This window comes from Phalacrocorax aristotelis, chromosome 1 (genome assembly GCF_949628215.1).
Source record: "Phalacrocorax aristotelis chromosome 1, bGulAri2.1, whole genome shotgun sequence".
In the NCBI taxonomy this organism is placed as follows: Eukaryota; Metazoa; Chordata; class Aves; order Suliformes; family Phalacrocoracidae; genus Phalacrocorax; species Phalacrocorax aristotelis.
Window position 1 is genome coordinate 31,365,908 of NC_134276.1, and position 23,135 is coordinate 31,389,042.

The following is a 23,135-nucleotide window of genomic DNA, read 5'->3' on the forward strand; positions in this document are numbered from 1 at the left end:
GCCGTGTGATTCAATGCTGATTTAGCTGTTTTGAGCATGGACTTTAAAAATACTATTTTAAGTTTCTCCAGTAATAGCACTGTACCACATGAAGCAAGATGCCTCCAGAAGCTTGAGGCTCTTGGAGAAAAAAACCAATTAACTATATCACTATTTACATTGTATGATGCTAATAAATCCTCCAGATCTTGTAAAGTATATCTGAATATAAAATCCAGTAAGAGTTGGTATTCATAGTATAATCTAAACTTAGAAACAAGACGATTTTAGACATAAATTTCAAATAAGACTCACAGGTCTTCAGAAAATATTGTACTTCCAGAGTTTATTCTGAGTGTTTGAAGGTAGCATTTTGACAACTGGCTATCACCTTCAAAATGTGATGAAGGAGAGAAATACGAGTGGATGATTTCTTACAATTTCTTTTTCAGAATCCCCAAGCAGGCGTAACTTTTTGAAGACATATTTCATTGATTTATTTTCCCCTCTCCGCTACAACTGGAAGTTTTAGCTTGACATTTAGACTGGAATAAAAGTACTTAGAAGCTTTGCAGGGGTACATAAGAATGTCTTTCCACCTCTTATGTGTGGGTTGGATAACCACATCTGCCCAAGACTTCTGGCTGATTTAATACGCCTTAACTCCTGGGGAGGAGCTGTTCTGGCTTCAGCTGACATGTCAATCGGTACAATTTTCAGCTCAATATTCTTGGTCTCTGCCACATAAACTATGAGAAGCAGAAAAGCTGCAAAGCCCTCAAGTTTTAGGGCAATGGCTGATATAATTCCCCTGCTTCCTACTTTTAAAGGAACAGGGAATGGGGAATGACTGCTATTCCGTTTCTTCTGTTATAAGTGCCTGAAGTTGGTAACCTAGATAATGACGTTGCCTTGGGACTGTGCTGGTTTTCGTCCTCCAGACCTCTGCTGTAGGACATCTGAACTGGAGGCTCCAGCTAGCAAAGTAGATTTGAGCATGGAAATACGCGTACTGGCCCAACTGCAGCAAGTGGGCCCTACGCCTCCCGATTTTCTTTTGTAGCAGTTTCTCCTGTGTGAGAATCTGTTTTTCACTTCACAGCTAGTCCGAGAAAGTGAAGGCTTAGCATGCCAACCATTGTGTAACACAGTGAGAGGGGACACAGTTCAGCAGCGGCTGCACCATGAGGCAACAGGTCTCCTCATGGAGTCCAGCACCACTCAGGATGGAGCCCTGACACTGAGGATGTCATCAAATTTTCACATCTCTGAGGACATCTGACTCAGACTCAAAAGGGTGGGCCAACTCGCTGACGTAATACAGTTTAATTAGATGTTCAGTTCACAGGAATAGAAAATAGAGCCTTTTCGTCAACGGACTATTAGTCTACTATACGCCTGACTGTGTATTTCACTGGCTCCCACTTTCAGCCTCGCTTTTATGTTGTGCATTCACATTTGTATTTTACAACTGTTCCAAGATAGGCTGTATTTGTTGCCAAGTGTGCCCTGAATCAGGGCCGAAGTAATTTCAGAAGTTTCAAGAACTGCAGGCTTCAAAAGTCTTTGTGCTTGGGTAACGTTTGTCAGTGTGACCAGCATTGGTTTCTGGACCAGCCTTATCACTGCTGAACCCCATGGAGTAATTACCGCTTTGAGAAAGACATTTTTGACACTTAATTGCCACCTCAGTAGATAGAATTTGAAACAAGAAAAAATAAAGCTATGCACAGAAAGAGAGAGTGACACCTTCCTGGTCAGAAGAGATATTAGCAAAGACAGACAATCACTCACAGGGATTCCGTCTTATCTAATAAATGTCTGCACATAATCAAAGATGCAAGAAAATGTCTCTAAAGGAAAAGGTAACACGGATCTTTCACAGCATCACGTTAGGCAAATAAAATCTACAGGTTGCTTAGTGTTTATAGCTCTTTCATCTCATCCTAGGTGGCTTTGTGCACGCTTGCACATCTCATTGTCCAACACACTACTTCATGAACCCTAACACCAATACTTATGAAAACCAAGGCCCTCGTCTTCCACACCAAATATTCTAGACCTTGATCTCTTTCCTCTCCTGGGCAAAAAATTAATGTTGGCTCGAACTCAGTGAAAAGCTTTGGAAAAATCTGATGATTCGGCCTCTCTTCCCATGCCTCAGTCTCTTTTTGACAAATCCTGTTGCTTTACTCACAGCATCTAAGCTCTGCTATCTAAAGGTTAACATGCACTATCCTATCCAGATTTCCATTTTCCACTCCCTAAGATAATTATGATAATCTGAAAAAACTCATTTGTGATATGTCTGTCTCAGTGGGAAGCACGTTTAAAACAGGCACTTTTCAAATGCCACTTCTCTTTCTAAATCAACAAAACACTATTAAGGACTTCATAACCTTAACAAAATAATGCGAACTTAAGACACTGAGGCATTGATATAAGTCCTTGTAGGATTCTAGAACTTGTAACACGTAACCAACTACAACAGAACCTAATAAAATTTTGAAGTGTAATTTCTCAATGCTACCACAACTTTGACTCAACTTGTTTTTGTCTCAAGTTCAAAATATGTTAAGGCATTGCTATTAAGAAATGGGAGTATTAGGTCAACAACCAGTTTTGTGTAATTTCCACTGGGACTATAAATTGTTTCCTTTAAACAGTTATTTAATGATGATCCACATGACCGCAATTCAGTTGCTGATGAAAAACAGTACAGAATCTCTTGCCAGATAATAGCATACAAGTTGACAGTATAAGACTACAGCTATACTATTATCCTAAAACTAGTTCTGGCATAAATAAAACAGAATTACCAGCCTATATGACGAAAGTTTGAAATACCCAAAACACAGATGCCAAAGACTGTCAGAATTTTAACAGTTACATTTCATACTTTTCAATGGTACTTAATTTATTCTACACAAGATAATTTAGACGATAAATCCAGATCAAATGAACAACATACTAAGCTTTGTAGGAGTTTAATTAAATAGGTATGGATTATAGAGGTTTCTTCTTAGCACAATATTTAAAGCAAAATCCATCCTAAAAACATAGCAAGGCGTTGCAAAAAGGAATAGCGTTCATTAAACCCCCTTCTTAGCATGGAATACTAGACTTTTTTCCTGACTTTAAAACATGTACTTCGCAGCCCATCCACTGCCAGTTCAAGATACATAGCCCAGATTGACAAAGACCAGCTTCCTAACAAAACTGAGTCGTGGCACACACTAGAAAGCTCAATAGGTTTTTCCTGAAATTGTGGTTTCAACTCAGAACTCAGGCAGCTGCTCAAGTCAAATAAGAACATAAGAAATGTCCTCACTGTTTGTGTCAGCAGTCCATCTAGCCCAGTACTTTGCCTCAAATATATCTATCGGAGATGCTATTTAGGGAGAGCAACTGAGCCAGGCCATTTTCTGCAGTCCACCTCTCTCATTGTCCATGAGTCTACCTAAACTCCTTGAGTTTGCTTACACTTTGAATTGCCTCCACAACCTCCTATGGCAGCAAGTTCCTGAAGTTCACCTTTTAGCCATTTTAAAATAATCTCCTACTAGTTAAATGCCCCTAGTTCCTGTGCTATAGGATTTGCTGAACAACAGTTCTGAGTAAATTTCATCTACCTCCATTATTTTTTAAGCCTTAGCAATTTCCCCCTCCCTGTCCCCAGTCTCTGCAAACTAAGGAGTCCTAGGAGAGATTAGAAATGTTAGAACAACTGCTTCATCCACTTGACCATGTTAGTGGTACCTAAAACCACATCTGTATTAGCAAAGCAAGCAGTGCTCATGAACATCACCTGGAATGAAGAAGAATGTTATATCAGTCCTCAGCACAACACAGGCCAATGCCAATTGCCAATGAGCAGTCTTCTCCCAGACAATATTGGAAATTATTCTGGAGACCACTCTTAACAGGCAGCCTGCACACAGACACTTTTTCTGGAGGAAAAAAAATAGTTTACTAGAACAGACTTAGAATCATGGAATCAATAAGGTTGGAAAAGACCTCTAAGATCAGCAAGTCCAACCGCTAACCTATCACTGCCAAGTCCACCACTAAACCATATCCTCAAGTACCACCTTCTTTTAAATACCTCCAGGGATGGAGACTCCACCACCTCCCTGGGCAGCCTGTTCCAATGTTTGACAACCCTTTCGGTGAAGAAGTTTTTCCTAATATCCAATCTAAACTTCCCCTGGAAGTTCCCCTGGAACCGCTTGAGGCTGTTTCCTCTCATCCTATTGCTTGTTACTAGGGAGAAGAGACCATCCCCCGCCTCGCTGCAACCTCCTTTCAGGTACCTCCTGGCCCTCGGGTTCCAGAGCCCTGTACCTATTGTATAAGGGCACGTGGGGGGATGAATTCAGTCAGCCAGGAGAGGATTCGCCTACTGTGCCGAGCAGGGATCTGCATCCATCTCTTGGGTCCCCTCCCTCTGCCTGGCAGCATGAGGGCAGGGGAGCCACTCCTTCTTTTGACGCTTCTATCTGGTCAGCTTGTCTCAGGGATGGTAGGGAGTGGCTGCGCCAGTCTATCTCCCTCTCGCATTCCCTGATACTCCTCAGTCTTGCAACTTCTTTCAGCTCTGCCACCGTGCTGAGCAGATCCTCCACCTGCTCACACCTCACGCAGGTCCTGTCTCAGGATCCCTCCATGACTGGAGCAAGGCTCTGCACTCCCTGCAGCCAGAGACCTGGGTGGCCGCATGTTTTAGTGGGAGTTCTGTCTGCATCACCACATGCCTTCTGGCAATAGCTCTTTTCCGAGCGGAGACCATGGCAGCGCAGACCACGAGGAGAGCTTGCCAGCTGCCGTCTCGCCCTGCCTGCGTGAACAGCCACGCAAACGGCTGCGCCATGCCCTTTCTGACGCGCCACGCCCTGTTTGCCCATCCTGTTTGCTGCGCTCCTTGTTGCTCGCGCTCCCTAGGGAGCCGTTTAAATCTCCCACCATTGCCCCAGCAATGCCAAGCCCCGTCCGCCTCGCTCGCGAGAGCAGCCGGTTGTTTTTGGTGCGAGGGCCCCACCGGGCACAGGAAACCCCCTTTTCTACCCCAATCTAGCGCCCAGTTGCAGGACTTACCGTTGCTGCTGCCACGTGCCTCGCTGACTTGTTCCATGACACTTAGCTTCAGTCTCTGGGAACATTCTTGTGCACGCTTAAATTACTAATATATAAACACTGCCCGTCAGCAGCCTGAAGAAGCGTTACAACGTTTTGCCTTTTTGAAGGACTAGTTAAGAGATACCCTCTTAATTAGCTTTGAAAATCTGTTCTTCACCTTAATCATGATTTGAACCTGTCTTATATGATGAATACACTTTTAGAATACAACAAATCCATGTAAATATTCTATTTCTCTCCTCAAAGAATTCCAAATTAAAAATATAATTTTCTTGTAGCTCAAGTAGTATGATCATGTCCTACAGAGATATGCATCATTGACTTGGACACACTCCTATCAATAGATGTGATGATAATTTAACAATAATTTCATCTGAAGATCTCGTATATGGTTTAAACTTTACTACATCACTATGAATAGAATAAGGAAGTATTCTGATTTTGCATCTAAAGAATCAAAGGCAGTACAAATGTTCAAAGAGAGTGCTCAATATTTCTTATTTCTGCTCAGTGAGCTCTTCATTATCTGCAAAAGAAACTACAGGATATTTCTGCAGGCTGTATCAAGAAAGGAGCTGGATGTTTTTCCAAGTCTTAAGCTTATTTCTAACACTGAAGAAATGAATTTGATAAAGACAGCTAGAGTCAGGAAAAAACCTGTAAGACTAAGAATACAAAAAACAAAAGGTGGAAGGGAGATCTGTGCAAGACAGAGCTGCAGCCACCTTGACTCAGAGGGCTGCTCCAAAAAAGGGAAATCTTAAGGCCAAATGTTAACACTCATATCCAGAAGGGCCTAGAAGTAACTTTTACAGCACGAAACAGAGGTTGCAGAAGCCAAAGTAGGATCCTTAGAGGTATTTTACTCTACCAATGCGGTCACGGCAATGTCTTTTAAAGGCAGAATGGCGACAATACAAAACAGAGCTGATTTATGTCATACTAATCCTTGTCTTTATGGATACAGAATACTTTCCTAAGCAGCCTAACAATTTGCTTGTGCCAGACAAATATGCAGGTTAAGGTACTTCTTCACTGGAGCACAGTGAGGGAAAGAATGGAATTTAAAATACAGAGCTAGCTAATCCTGCTTTGAATATGTTTGTTTGTACACTAATTAAGGCCAAAAAGCCCATTAACTCCACTGAAATAACAATTTAAAACAACCCCTCATTCTGTCAGTAAGATCCACGCTTCTACAAGCACCTCTACTTCCACTACCATCCTACTAACCAAAGTAGCGATGTATTAGCAGATTGACAGGTTTCAAGATAATTTCAGCTAGCTGACGGGAGAGACTGGCAGCATCAGACATGTGGCATCACAATTGCGTACTTACATTACAATATGCAGCAAAAAGTTTTCCCAATGCTCTCAGTCACACACATATACGCAAAAAAAAGACAAACTATAAATAGACTTGCACAATTAATGACTGTTCTCCATCAGGTGGTTAGTAAACAAGACTGAAATAAAACCTGTGGACATTATTGTGATGTACCAGTACCAAAACTGGATTCATCCTGATAAGGGCCATAGACGAGGCGAAAGACTGGCAGAGCAGGAAAACAAAAAAGCTTAGGGCTAATTCACAAGCACATTACTTCACCATTTTAAGGCAACGTCTTTCCACAGCAGAAACTCTAAGTACAATTAGAAGTCCAAATTATTTCTGTCTCTACGGAGGAAAGAAAAGCCAATGAAACAAAATATTCAGCCAATAAATAAAACCTGAAATAAGAAAACAAGCTCTAAAAACTAACATAATAAAAGATGTCTCATAGCAAGTTTGACACATTTTTCCTCCTTTGCTCAGCATTATACATGTGCAAAAGCAGCTCTCTGAATAAAACTCAAAGACTGAAGAACAAGGTTCCCTTCCCCAAATACACAGACATCCCCATGGACGATACAGCCAGCCAAAAACCAGTACTTCAAAAATAATCTGCCACTTCTATCAAATATATATATGAAGTGGATCTGTAAGGCAAAAGCAATTTTATGGAAAAAACTATATATGCAAAATATTATTGCTAATACATAATATATACAGAGATAATATTTCAAAGTTTTTGTTTAGGTTCTAGAAGTTTAAATTTAGTCTGAAGCAAAAAAAGTCTAAATAAATGATTAGGTCTAGACATATCCTAGATGATCTTTCACACAGGCACAAACCAAAACAAAACCAGTATTAAGACAGTTGCTAACATTCTCCTCTGCCTTGCTCCATACAGGTATGAAGACCTACCTAATATGGGGAAATTTTTGCAGATCAGATTTGAATAAGGCTTCAGGAAGAGAGTTTAGCTTATCCTTACCACATAAGGATGATCTAAGTATCATATATTTTAAAGCTGTAGTTCAAATAATACCTCTATTTCTAAAAGGACAGGACTGACAAGACAGTTTCTAACTCTTCTAAGCCAGCACAAACATCAAGAGATTCAATTCAGATACAGTAAAATTTTGTTTACAAGTTTGATATACATAGCCACATTTTCAAATCTTTCGTAGCAGGTAACAAGTTGTGTTGCCCAAATAAAGGCTTTTATACCTAAAAACTCCTCTGTCTGTAGAAAACATTATTAACTACTGAATATACAAGATAATTTTAAAATACTTAAGTTTTCCTAATATCTGTGGGTTTATTTCTAACCGGCAAAGTCTTAGCTGAAAGACTGAAACTATCATTTTAGAGTTACTGGGATACGAGAGAAATATTTTTGTATCTGCATTAAAGAAAAAAGTCTATAGACATCAGGTGCTCGCTCTGCCTCTCCAAAATATCACAGCTCTCAAACACATCCTTCAGTATCAAGGAATATCAGCCTTCTAAAGGGGAAAGAAAAAGGTCAAGTTTTTAAATCCTGACTGAGGCTAAAGAAACCAATTATATACATTATATACTTTGTGTCATGTGTGAAGTTGTGGGATAAGCCAACGTGAGAACTGACGCTCTGTTCTCTCCCCAGGCTAGCACTGTCTACCGTCACAAAGGCAAGAAAACCAAAGGAACTGGATTGAATTTCAGTGTAAAGGGATATTTGGAATCCTTCCCTCTCCCCAGCCACCCCACCTCCCACTGAAGGGGAGGGGAACTGAATGAGTTACCTGATATCTTCCTCTAAAAGTAGTTAGTTATGCTTCGTGAATTTACGTATTTTTCCAAAACGAGTAAAATCTGGGACAAATTTTCCAACTGAGTTAAAAGCCTCTAAATATACGTAGCAAGAATGCTAACTGACCTACCACTAAATATATCATAACAAAAAAAATGCAATCCTTTAGCAGCAAAGCCAGTTCATAGCCTGGCATACACATTAAAACACTGAAAAATGCGGGGACATCAGAAGGCAAGAAAAAAGTGGAGGGAAAAAAGCTAAGATATGTTACATTAATTTTACCCATTGCTAAAATCATATAAAATGTGAAGAAATACGAGTATGTTATATTGCAACTCTGGTTAAAGCATACTTAAATGAAATAATGTAGTAAGAGACTGTTCTTTACAACAAGAAAGATTACAAGCTGAACCAGAACTACTACTGAAAAGCAGAGTTCTGTTCTTCTCTCATTCTGAAGTGTTTTGGGAGATGTATTGGTTTTTGGAGTTGTAGGGTGTTTTGGGTTTGGTTTTTTTTTCCTCCAAACAAACTTCACAGAAACCAAGAGGGTAAAGTGTTCCAAAACATTTCTCTGTACCTCTGAAACCATAATTTAAAGAGAATCAAATCACAATCCATTTCTATACTAGCAGAAACAATGGGGTTTTTTCTGAGATGTTGTACTAGGAAAGAGACAAGAGCTTCAGAGTTGGGGCTCACTTTTTTGGTTTTGTTTCTTATTAATCTGAAAACATCTATATTTAGCATTGTATGGTTACAGGTGCTGAGTCAGTAGCAAACGATTGTCAGCAAAGAAAAAAAATCACAAATAATGGAAAGCCTTTACCAAAATTATACTTCTAAATGCACTAGTAATATCTATCACCATAAAAATAGACAGCAGTGGTTTGTCTGAAAATACTGCAGCTGAAATTAGCTCAGCAGAACTGATAAGTATTTTTAACCATAAAGAAAAGGTAAATTCATTTTTGAACATTTTACAAATTTTGGAAAACACCAGAGCTAATGATTTCGATCATTCTGACTTCAAAAATCTTTAACACACTCAACTAATCTTGGTAAGCGGAGGGTACTGCAAAGCCCTTTGTAACATTTAGACTATATCTTTAAGAGTCTGTCTGCAACAAGATTTAAAAAGGGTGTATTTCTGGAAAAGGGTGAATATAATACAACACAACTTCCCGGCAGAGCCACATTTCTGCTCTGTCATTAGGGCACATATTCAGAACAATTACATTTTTCTCCACTAATAGCTCCAATCAAGATGCTAATTAGTGACATGCTTTATCTCCTAAGCCACTTCAAAAGCCTTAGCACTTTGACTTACTGTTGCTCGCATCCTTTTATTTCTCTCATTCAACTGGTGCTACCACAGTGACAAAGGATGAAGGAAGATTCAACTCCGGCTGCTCCAATCTGTTCCATTCACTTGATACTGAGGTAATCTTCGGTGATGTGTTGAGCACTGCCTCTCCCTTCTTTTAACAGGGCACCTTAACCTAAATGCCACGCTGGGGTATCTCCCTTTACCTTCCTCTATAGCTGTGCATCCACAAAGCATGTGGAGGCAGGATGTGAAAGGTAGGATCAATTAACAATATAGTCAGCAATACCTACCTCAAGCCTTCCTTCCTATCAAATTAGGCAACGTACAGTGAGCTTCCTGCTGTACACGAATGTATCATGTCACCATAGCAACTAAATCAACAAATAGCTGCTGCAGCATCTGCTTCTAGATCATCTAACGTCAGTCAACAGAAGGTTCGGGTTTAAGAGAACAAAGCTTCCAAATATATGCCATTTTATAACTGCATTTTTAATTTAGCCTCCTGATTCCCAGATAGGATATATTAGCTCAGAATGAACCAACTTCTGACTTTATACTTGCATCTGTAATGCAGCTCATGACTTTGGTTTGCAAATAAGCCAGAAAGGAGGGAGAGGAAAAAAAACAAACCACAAAACCACTTTATAAGAGAACGAAGATATACAGCTAAGAAATAATTAACTGGATTCTACTGCACTTTTTCTTAAACACTATATTACTCTATACTGTACATTTATTAGATCCATTAAGAAGCATGAAAAGAAAGAAGTGTTTCCCAGTTTTGTTTTATAATCTACATACATGTCTGCCCTAAATAATACTATAACCAGAAATATCTTTTATTAGATATTAATATTGAAGACATTTCAGATGACTGACAAAGATGGTTTCCCTCTATTAGTTGCCACTAAAAAGCTGAACCGAAAATATCCAGCATTAGTTTCTGGCAACCTCACATCTGCAGTCTTTAACCCCAACAGCAGCAGGGGCCCACCAGCATACCCTCACCTGTGGAAAGACAGCCTATGCAGAGCAAAATACACATCCCTCCCTTCTTGGGAGAAATTACTTCAAATATCACATATTCCTCGCTCTGGTTTAAGTCATAACCCATAAACAGACAAGATATATGAAACTGCTTTGTAACAACTTGGTATCTGGAATGTGGCAACATTAAATTACTAATTAAGTGTTGCTGGAGGTATAAAAAAATTTAAAACATTCCTTGGACAGTAATGTCTTCAAAGGTAGTAAGCAAGTGTACACACAGAGATACACTTTTATGTAAAAGGACTCAAATCTACAGCCTACTTATAACAAAAAAAAGTAACTTTCCACTATTTTAGCTTCAATTTGAAATTTCAATGAAATTCTTTACCAACTAAAAGCTTTCTAGGCTCAAGGTATCAGTTATTCAAATCCAGTATAATTTTATTGTTTAAAACATTTACTTTTTAGTTTTCAAAGCAGCTGTTTTCCATCTATGTCCAGCCTTTTGTTACAAGGAAAGTCTTTACATGTAGGTTGGCTCTGCAGTGTGGTCCAGCGAACAGGGAAAGCTGGACAGACGCATGATGCTATCTCTGTTGTGGCTCCAAAGCAGACTTACAGTGATTCGTGGGTTTGCCACCTCACCTATGCCAGAGTCTCCCTGTTTGTAGGACTAGTACAACAGTATTTGTATGACCCTAAGAGCTACTGTTCAAAGAAAACTGCAAGACTTGAGTGTTTTTATTCATTAGGAGCACAGGAATTGCCAGATGGAGTCACATCTGTGGTCCAGCTAAGGTGATGTCAGTTAGAAACGCAGCACAAGTTGTTTTTCCATTGTTTGTGTGTTCAAAATCTGCTGTACATATCATAACAATGCTAATGAGGCTATGAACTTCTCTTTTCCACAGTCAAACCCACTAACATTTCGGAAATGGATTAAATGGAAACATGCAAGAGATCTGTGTAACAGGCATTACAGACAGCATAAAATTATTATATAGGAACAGCTGACACATCAGTAATGAAAGCTGAATTAAAACAGTGTCTTAAGCCTTTGGCAATTTAAAATAATTTAAGAATTTCAGGCTTGTGAAGAATGTCACTTCCAACTAATTCTTTCATGAAGTCATCTTTCATAAGATTTTTCTGTCTCCATCTTCTTTTAGACTTGCTCCTCCCGCCAACTCATATTGGCTAGTAACCAGTAAAGGGTTCTGAAAACTTTAGGTGGAGCTCTCTACTATAATCACACCAGTCTGTTATGACAAGACTAAGGACAAAATGTTTCTGTGGTATCTATAAGGATAAGTAATGTTAGAATTTTCTTTCTCATCTTGGACTAGATGATCCCTGAGGTCCCTTCCAACCTGTGATTCTGTGATTCTCTTCTGGGTTTAGCATGACAGAAGAATGCAGGGTTCTCATCCTTATTTATAAGTGTCCTATAGACACCGAACATTGTCCAAGTAACATGATGCAATGCTCTCAACCCTAAAGTTCTAAAAATCTTCTATTTTCCACGAAATTTGAATAAATTCCAATTTATAGGTTTACCACAACTGCACAACTCTCTACCATAGCATCTGCTAATACCAACTGATAACCTAGAGGGATCTAACATAACACCTTCCTAAAGAACAGACCTGGGTAGTAAAGGCTATTAAATCGTAGTTTTCAGGACTAGGGAGGAAATATATACAGAATTAAGTAAATGTCACATAATATGTTGCAGTAACAATTTACATGTTTGGGATTTTAAACAAAAAAAACCACACACACCCCAAACTATTTCAGCTTGGACAGGTAGCAGCAGCAGCTCCCAAAGAAAGTGAGAGAAAACGTCCGTCTCCTCAGTGACATGCTCCTAACGCTTATGTATATTTTCAGGGGAGAGAGGAAGCAACTGTGTCATTTTTCTAAAACGCAGCTGACACACAGTAAAAATCAGCATTTAGTCTTTAACCACTGCTACAAGATACTGTCAGCACCACTGAATGCACTAAGATGACAGAATGTTCCTAGAAGCAACTAGAAATGTTAGTATCCACACGTAATAGTGTTAATTAATGTTCCATAAGCGTGTCTGTCTTATTCTTTATTTTTGAGAAATACTTAGTTTTTTGATCTACTTGTTTCTGCTTTGTCTCTTCTCTTTTGCTTTCTCAGTTCTCAAGGCTTGGCTAAGCAAAGTTTTATTTGTCTCGTATACAGCAAACCCAATCTGTTTCATCAGCATTGATACAGTCTGTGGTTAGCGGATAACAGTAAGTAGAAAATTTTCTGTGCACTATTATATTTTTAAATAAGCAAAAGTATAAAATAAGGGTAACAGAACTGTTTCAAAGAACACAGATAATGCAACAGACAACCATTTGTTCTTCAAAGTTTTAAGCTAATCCTTGTTTACAGGGAAGTAGAAGGAAGCAGTGTTAGGGGCAGTTGCTGAACTCTGGCACCTTTCTGAGGCATCTGGCCCTGGCCAGTGGTTAGACACATCAACCTCCATAAATAAAACCTGGAAGACTTCAACCAGATTACTCTCATTTCACGGTGACTTGTTGTTTGAAGTCTACAGGACTTCAGCTTTACAACGCTAAGCAAAACTGGATGAGACACAGAACTCGTACTGCACAGCAAAGCGGTAGCAAGTGCTAAGCTTTCAGCTAATACTTTGCAGGGCTCATCCCCCAGCAGGCACTTTCTGTGACCAATTTGTGTATTTGTGATGGTCCAAAACAGAATCAGGGAGTAAACTTACATTTACGTTGGATCTAGATGCACTGAAAGGTAGAAGACTGCAAATTTAATTTTGGAAAACGAAGTAATTTAACAAAGATTGTCTGAAGTGAAAGTTACAATTAAAAAACCCAAACCCCCACTTGCTTAAGATGCTACTAAATGTTGAGACTATCAAAAACCTTGTTTCTAAAAAAAAAAAAAGCACTGTAAAGTGCTGCACGTGACATTGTTCAAAGAAAGTGAGGCACTTTGAAGACTTTTTTATCTGATTTGCAGCAGGTTTTTTAGGTGTTGTATTTAAAATATATAAAAAAATATAATCTTCTCTTCCTGTAATAATCCTGTCTTCTTCACAACACGTGTGGAATCAAAACACCCTTGAAATTATATCAGCTGAGCATCAAAACTGAAGACACTTTTCAGCTGTATTTCAGCTGTATGTACTTTGCAATTCCCACACTTCGACTGCAAGCTGTACCAGCAGTTGCCATCTAAAATACTTTGTCAAATAGGTATTATTGGCATTTCCCCATGCAAAAAAAACCAAAAACTTCCAAAGACTGTCTACTTCCAGCCTGTATGAATCTGTTGTGAAGATCTTAATGCTGAGAAGAGGGGAAGAATTAGTTTGCTGGTTAGCACATATTTGAAACAAGCTGAACAGTTGTGCCATTGTTAGAGAGTTTTTCTAGTATTTTCCTTCCATATAATACCTACTGATAAATAAATAAAAAGAATCTTACAAACATTATGAAAGCTAGCGAAGATGAACAAAGTGAGGTGGACAATTAACAGACTTGCTAATGATGATGTAAGTCAATGGCGCTTTAAAGAATTTCTTTGTCACTAACATCTGGACATGTCTGAAACTGTGTAACCAGTTATGCATTCACCACGAAACAATATCCAACATTATAAAGCGATCACGATCAACCTTTGGCCTAACAGCTGAATATGTTATTTCAGAAAGGTCATAAAGCTACAATTGATTCTCCCTCTGTAGGCTCAGGCAGAGCCATTTTGGCCCTTGTCCTGACTTCCTTCACCCTTCTAAGTACAAAAAGAGGACCCAGCAAGCAGGATAGACGCTATTTCTCTGCCTACAACCAGTAAGTGCCACAAACAGCAGGTTACTGATGGAGATCTTCACCAAGCATGCAGCAGCTGAGCTCGCTCTGGCCGTGCAGTAGTCTGTAATTAATATAGTTAATTCAAGGGCTGAAGTGATAGGTGGGAGAGAAAGGTACTACCTTCTCATTTTTTTTTAGAGCTCTGCTGAACAATTAAAATAAAAAATTTGTAATAAAAGTCCTTTAAAAATAATCTCCTTCCTGCAATGCAATTGTAACAATTAAGAGAAAAATATAAATAAGCAAGCTGAAGCTGAATTTGGACATTGCTTCTGAGGAGTTTAGATTTAGGAAACATAAAAGTTGTTTGTTTAGAAAGTATACGGACTTTTGTTTTTTTGTATTTCCCAACATTGCTTCTGAGAGCTCAGATTCTTGTTTGGTGACATAGCAAGTGAAAAGCCCATAATATTTAAGACTGATGGATATATCTAACAATTCTACCTTAAATAGAGCACAAAAGGAAGTGCCAAAGAAAGAACAGTATTCTCCAGTTATTTAAAATAGCATTTCGTTTAAAAAATTAGAGTGTTAAAGGAGTTTCAATAGCACTTCTAAAGTAGCCTTTTTTCCCTCCAGATAAAGTCCCCTATATACCCAGCTTTGCGCAAATCCAGGTATCGTTGTGTATCAACACACTGTGTGACAAAAAGAACCTGAGAAGGAAGAGAAATTAAAGGCTATATCCTGAATGGGATCAGGTTGAGAAGGCTCAGTCAGTGCTGGTCCAAGGGTTTGGTGGGAGAAATCTCTACAACTCCAATACTTTCTCAATATATTATCTCCACTATTTTCAGCAAGAAAGGGAGAAAAATTAGAGCCAAGGGCCATTTTTGCTATGGTGTGTAACTCTGAGTCTATCTCTTCCTGGATAATGTCATTCTGGTCACTCTATATAAAGTGTATAATTCTGTAGTACGCAGAGGGTTAGATGGACTTTGCCCAGTTATAAATAAAGAAACCTCTCAGTCACCAGGGGACAAAACACAGGCTTCAGCTAGCAGGGGATATACTTCAGATTACCCCTCTGCAAAGTGTAGTCCTCACATATTTTAAGAGTGGAGTTTCTGGAGTTAAAAATATGACTTTGCAAAGCAGTTACTTTTTTGTCACAACTTAAAGAAAGATTAAAATAACTGTCTTCTGAGGAAATGTAAGTAAGTAATAAGGGTGAACTTGTAGGTCTTGGACTCTGGCATTCAGGCCCTGGCTTACTCAGCGTTATGGAGAAGAGAAGGCTGAGGGGAGACTTTATCGCCCTCTACAACTACCTGAAAGGAGGTTGTAGTGAGGTGGGTGTTGGTCTCTTCTCCCAGGTCACTGGTGATAGAATGAGAGGAAATGGCTTCAAGCTGCATCAGGGGAGGTTTAGGTTGGATATTAGGAAAAATGTCTTCACTGAAAGAGTGGTCAGGCATTGGAAGAGGCTGCCCAGGGAGGTGGTGGAGTCACCATCCCTGGAGGTATCTAAGAGACATGTAGATGTGGCACTTCAGGGCATGGTTTAGGAGACATGGTGGTGTTGGGTTAGCGGTTGGACTTGATGAATCTAGAGGTCTTTTCCAACCTTAATGATTCTATGATTTTAAGTGTCCCAAGGCAGAGAGAAGGGGAGAGAAAGGGACCAAGGAACACGCATGAGTCTGGGACACTACTTGGACACAACTGTACCCTCCCAAACCTTACTGACAGAGAAACATGCAGACTCAGGAACCAGGCCCACTTGCAACAGACTGCAGAGAGGAACGAACTGGAGTACCTCAGTGCTTATAACTCCAGGCAACTTGCACCTTCTCATTAAAAAATAGAAACCATACAGATCTTTAGTCACCTTCCTAAACCGTGAAAGAAATCATCTTCTGGACATGCTTATTTTTCCCCATTGACTATATTAGCAACCTAAAGTGACTAACTGACTTCAAATCCAACCTTCACATGTCATCCAATTCCCCCAAATGTCAGTTTCTGAAGAGATTTATTCAGCTGGCGATAGCTTGCCTCAAGTCTCTTGGGAGGAATCTACTGTATGAGAGACCAGCATTAATCTAGGATTCACATCATGCAAATGGGAACAGACATTTCAGAGAGAAAGGGAAGGATTACTCAGAAATTTTACAAGGATACTTCATTCCATGAAGTTTCATACCAAATACAAGAAGGAAAGGCTATGAACTACACAGCCTTCACTCTTGTTTCTACATTTATTTTCAGACAGCAAATATTAAAATAAATATATTTGGATGCTAGTATAAGTTATGCAATAAATCCAATGCTGTTTTTTACTAACCAAGAGCAGCATAGTATTCATATATAACTACACACCAAAGAATTTTGAATCCTCACTTTCTGCAGAGGATGGTGGCTGCTTCTAGGAAATTTAAAGCAAGTTTTCAATGCATATGCAATCAAGGATGCATTTTAAATACATTAGAGAAAATTCTGAGCTCCAAGGCAAACAAAAAATTTTATGTTTAGCTAAGACAAAACTTCACTCTTCCTAAGCAAAAAATACAATTAACTCAGATACAGGAAGGATCTAATAACCTTAAGGCATCAAAGCTCACATCCTCATAGCTTTTTCTGGTGTTTTTCAAAACTCATAGCCATCAACCAGTTAAAAACTTCTATGGAAGATTTTTTTTGTATACAGAATGTCCCATATAAGTTTGATTATGTATTTTACAGTGATAGTTGCTACACAAAAGTACTAATCAATCCTAGAAAAAATATAGCTTGATAATCAGCTTCTGTAAGTTGGCACTACAGCATTACACACAGAAGAGTTCTAACGGTTCCCGCAAACAATTCTGGTGTGCTTCAGTGCTATGAAGGATGGAAGAATAACTGTCCACTAAAACAAACTTTAATGGATCTCTGAAGTTAGATGTGTCTGCTAATTCAATAGAGCCAAAGGGAAAAATAAACCACGCACCCAAACACACACACCCCCAACACACAAAGAACAACAAAAAAAAGAGAGCAGCCACCATGCATCTACTCTGTACTTTGTACTCCATAAAAATCAAAACACAGATAAAGGAAAGGAAAACAGCACAATATGGAAAGCAATGAGAACAGTTACAACAGTATATGTTGTTAAACAACTTTTAACACAGATTTTGTTTCTTGTAGAGGAAAAGATCATGAGACATATGCAGTTCTAGGCTTGATTTTCAGCAGCAAGGCAAAACCAAAGCAAGCTGGAACTTGATAGTGTACCATATGCTTTTCAGAAACAGAGGCGTCAGAACTAAAACTGAGGAAAAGCATTTAGTAATCTAAGTTTACATCTTCACCATGATATTTCTGCTGTGACTCCACACAATGTGAACAATCTGAAAGTCAAAAAGGGAATTGTCAGAATTGCTTAAGTTCTTTATATAGCCATTTATTACTCTGCTGACTGAAGACTTCCTCCTATGATAACAGGTTAATAATAACTTTAAGATGAGAGGCATAAGTATTTAAAGAAGAAATTGGTTTTAGAAATACTAACTTGTAGATTTGATGCTAAATATCTATTTCAGTTAAAAGAATTTGCACTTAAACTCACATGCAGTATATATGTGTGTATATATATACACATACAGACACATACTACACATGTATACACATGCAGTGGAATTTTTGGAAAACCCACTACTAAGTATCTAAACCTCTGAAAGTCTGGAGGATAAGCAACAAGCTTGCCAAGCTATACATATTACTTTATCACTACACCTTGCTGAGAAATAAAGCTGACTGAAGGTCAAACACTGTGTCCCACTCCCCAAAGAACAGGAAATGGTTAACAGGTGTTGGGCTACTTTGAGAGTCCTATCTACCTTTTTGGTAATAAAGGACACCAAGATTATATAGGGATGCCTCACTTTGCAACTATTAGCTTTAGTTGGAAGGTGCAGAGAGGGTCCAGGACTCCAGGGTTGCTGCAAAATTGTGTCAGCAATTTACTGATTTGTCTTGGAACAGCACTGGGTGCTGTAGAAACTTTCCAAAACAATTTAACATCAGTCTAATATCAGGAAAGCAAAGTGTCTGTTAAAGAAAGTAGTTTGAACTCTTGCCTCCCCATTTTCCTCTCAATCATGAATTTACCTCCCCCCATTACATCAGGACTCACATAATCAAACACATCCTTCCTGTCCAGCCTCAGCAATAATCAGTAAAGCTCACTGCAGTAGTTACCCTTACATGAAAAACCCTCAAGCACTTCTGTCCTCATACCATGTTTTCTTAGTGTCACTTGGTTTTTATCAACTCCTATAGACCTTCTCCATACTTCATCCACGACATCACTCACCTCCACGATACATGGAGTACATTACCCACTCACATTGAACACAGTGATGGGAAGGTGCAACAGCAGTACGTCTGTGCTTAAGAGAGAGGGTGGAGCTCACAGGCTTGGTCTTTGCTTTTTTCCCCAGTTTTGTCCTATGAACTAACAGTAGTCCCTTGTTCTGTGGGACACAGAACAAGGCAGTCTCCCATGGCAGCACTGAGCAGCATATGAAAATTCACTCAGTTTAAGCTCTCCATGTTTTCTGCCTGAGCACGCACATTCCTCTAACTTTGTGGATTGTTTTGTTTTAAAACATGGTGGAAAGTTACAGCTTTAAGCTGATGAGACACTTCCGCTACTTGAAGCATATGACCTTTCACCTTATCATGTTCAAATATTTGTACTGCTATTTCAAATTTAAACTGCTAGCAGAACTTCAAGATAATCTATTTCAAATACTTGAAGATATGAACTGTTTCAGAAAGTACTGAACGGTCTATGTCCATCTGGTAATTCAGTTATGCAGTATATGTAACATAAGTCACAATAATTATAATAGTTAATTCTGGGAGGGGGAAGTTGATTAAAAAAATCCTAGATGTTTTACAGCTGAACAAAAACTTGCAAGTTTAGGATGTAATTAACTAGTCTAAAATAGGAAATACCAACATATAAACAAAATATTTAAATAAATAATTTTCTACCAGGTTTCCAATACTTCTTTCAGTCAGGACTGACTAAAACTAATCAGAATAGCTACAGTCCAATCTATACACACACTATGAAGAAAGATGAACATATACATTTATTTACATGGACAAAACAGCTCTAAATTTTGGTTGTGAGAACACAATTAAGCTGGCAGTGCTACAGATTTTGTTATAGATTATGCAATCCAACAAACCACAATGCTGTTATGAAAGAAACTGGAAAAGTAGTTTTCATATTTTAAGGAAGTAACCCCTACAGAATATGTGTGTTGTAGCTAAGCAAATAGGAGACTTTCAGAAAAGCAAGAAACTCCATCATGAAGGCAAAAGTCTTCACACTTCCCGTAGCTTCAAAGTTACAAAAAAACCCCACCCCAAAACCCAAAAACAAACAAACAAAAAACCAAAAAAAAAGAAGGAAGACAATGAACTAATATTCCGGTTAAAATATTTAAAATATATCAAAAAGGCTCAGAATTACAACACGTTGTACTTGAATACATCACAATTTGAAAGTATATACCCTTTTGATTAGTGTGCCATATAAAACAAATATAACAAATAATTTTAAGACCCATATAAATAAATAAAGGCCTGCCTAACCTTTCTGTGGCCTAAGTCCTACTTGGGCAACCTTGACAGAGTAAACAGTACCTGCAATTCTGGATTTCCTGCATTTCAGATATACAAAGTATTTTCTACTTAGTGATGGCTTTTAAATCACCAGATGCAAAAAGGGTTTTCAGTAAAATTTCCTGCTACTGAACAAAAGCATTTGCAGATTCTTCATGAGTCATTCATCAGATGCGAAGGAAGGACAGAAAATGAAAGTCGCAACTTTCACTAGCCATTGTGGGACACAGAACAGTAGACAGCATTGTGGTATAACTGCTACTTATCATGAAATGAAGAAAGGAACTGGCTTTCTTTATTGATGAATAAGAATCTGCCCAATGCTTCTGAAGATTCTCCTTTTTCTTTTTTTAAAATAAATACTGCCACTATCAGTTCCACTTTAGAGAGTATTCTTAATGAGCTGGTTTCGTTTTTTTAAATAAAAAAGGACACTGGCAGCATATATGATGCTTTTCCCTTAAGATGATTAACAGAAACCCCTACAAATTCATTTCTTTGAAGAAATTCTTTGCTTGTTTTCTAGTTTTAAGCCTGCTTGGCAGGAGAAAAAGAGACAACATTTCAATGAAAAAGTATCCCCAAAAGAACATTTAAGCTCATGTCTGACTCAAAATCTTGTACCATTATGGAGTAAGCTTGACAGCACAACTTGATAGTCTTATTTTTGCAAAAGGCAGAAGCAACTCAGTCTCAACTATCTTTGAAAGGTCACGAAGATTAGGGGAGGTTCCCAAGTACTGAAAGAATGCAAATGTCACTGCAATCTTCAAAAAAGGGCAAGGAGGAGGATCCAGGGAGCTACAGGCTGGTCAACATCACCTTCAGCACTGGGAAGATGAATGAGCAAATCTTCCTAAGAGCCATTTTCAAACACAGTAAAGATAAAATGGTGATTGGGAGTAGTCAGTATGGATTCACAAAGGGGAACTCATGCCTGACAAACCTCGATGGTGTTCTACAATGAAATTACTAGTTTGGTGAATGAGGGAAAAGCAGTAGATACTGCTTATCATGAGTATAGCAAGGCTTTTGACACTGTCCTACATAACATGCTCACACAGAAACTGATGAGGTACAGACTGAACAGAGGCACTTGAGGTGGACTAAAAACTGGCTCAAAGGGTTGTGATCAGTAGTGCGAAGTCCAGCAGGAGGCCATTCACTAGTTACCTCAGTGGTTGATACTGGGACAGATAATGTTTACTATCTTCTTTAAAGATCTGGATGACAGGACATAGCACACCATCAACAAGTTTGCAAGCAATACAAAGTTGGGACAAGCAGCTGATGCACTCGACGGCTGCACTGCCATCCAGTGGGACCTTGACAAGCAGAAGAAATGGGCCAGAAGGAATCTCCTTAAGTTCAACACAGGGAAATGCAAAGTCCTGTACCTCAGGAAGAATGATCCCATGCACCAGTACATATACAGGGGGCCGACTGGCTGGAAAGTAGCTTTTCAGAAAAGGAATGGCGGACAACAAGTTGAATGTGAGTCAGCAAGGCACCCACAAATAAAAAAGGCCAAAGCATCCTGGGTTGCATTAGGAATAGTATTGTCAGGAGGTCAAGGGAGGTGATCTTTCTGCCTGCCTGGCACTGGGGAGACATCTGGAATGCTGGGTCCAGTCCTGTGCTCCACAGTACAAGAAGGACATGGACATGCTGGAGAGAGTGCAGCAAAGGGCCACAAAGATAATGAAACTGGAGTATCTGACATGTAAGGACAGGCTGAGACAGCTGGGACTGTTCAGCCTGGAGAAGAAATGTACCAGGGGAGATCCTATTATTACTGTGCATGAATAACTGAAGGGGGTGGGGGGAGGGGGGTGATAAACAAAACCAAGCCAGACTCTTCTCAACAGTTCCCAGTGAAAGGACAAAAGACCATGGGCACAAACTGAAATACAGAAATTCCACTAAAATGTGGGAAATTATTTCACTGTGAGGGTGGATTGAATATTGGGGAACAGGCTGCCAGAGAGGCTGTGAAGTCCTTTATCCTTGGAGATATACAAAAGCCAGCTGGACATAGTCCTGGGCGACCTGCTCTAGTTGACCCTGCTTTGAGTGGGGAAAAGCTGGACTGCACCATCTCCAGAGTTCCCTTCCAACCTCAAGGGTTCTGTGATACATCTATAAATTTTTAAACAATAGTAAAAGAATATTCACAATTGGGTAAAGAAAAAACGCTGGTGGTATGTTTAACTTTGCATAGGCACGCTTTATTCTTTTTTGCCTACAAGGCTTTAAAATTGAACTTTTCAAGGCAGAACATGTAAGGAAACAATAACAGTTCTCTTCCATGTTACAGATTACTACTTCTACATGTCATTACTTGACAGAAGAATTGGAAGAGAAAGCAAGTTTGGATACTGTTTTTTCGCTTTTTCTGGAATGTTCTGTCCATACATTCATTAAAAAGACCTGTCAGATCTGTCTCTGTATTTAAGCTTCCCCACTTCATGAAAATCTCACTGCAGCCCAAACCTTACCTCATGAACTGTTTCAATCCATTCTCTAGTCTCATTTTAGAGCTCCTTTCTATGTTTTTACCCTACAAATTAATTCCTCTTTATGATAAATTATTTCTTCTTCTGTATAAAGAACAAGCATGGGAATGGCAGGCTATGAGGGACTTCTCTAGATCATTAAGTCCAGTCCCTTGCTATCACAGGCAGTGATCTCCAAATCCATTCAGATACTTCAAACCACATTTTTCACTCTCTTCTCCCACTAGAAACCCTCCAGAACTGTGCTTATCTGGGGCTTAAAATATTCTTCCTAGATTAAAGATAAGGAGAATGCATACATTTTTGTCAACACTTCTTCCTCACTGCAGCAGACCTCTCTCAAGTGTTCTGAAACCATAATCAGCAGTTATTCTATCACTTTGACAGATTTTGTCCAAAAAACAATTCTGAAGAAGTGTCCAGGCAGACGTTAACATACAAAATAAAGTCCCACAATTCAAGATACCCAGTTGTAAGCAAGTGTCACTCTAGAGGCCGTAGAGTTGTTAGCATATGTTGTGCCTGAGCTAGTAAGCTGTAACATAGGGAAAGGTTTATTAACCTT

The 23,135-nt window shown here is 39.0% G+C and overlaps 1 protein-coding gene across 6 annotated transcripts in view; it reads right to left on the bottom strand.

Moving 5' to 3' along the window:
* Positions 1–23,135, bottom strand: part of FNDC3A (fibronectin type III domain containing 3A) — a 129,020-nt gene that overhangs the window by 89,098 nt on the left and 16,787 nt on the right. The window contains exon 1 of one of the 6 annotated variants that reach the window (XM_075086517.1): positions 18,730–18,988. The exons of the other annotated variants lie outside the window; for them this stretch is intronic. The gene's annotated coding sequence lies outside the window, so the exon portion shown is untranslated. Of the gene's footprint in view, positions 1–18,729; positions 18,989–23,135 lie in introns of those variants that run through there. 6 annotated transcript variants of the gene reach the window in all.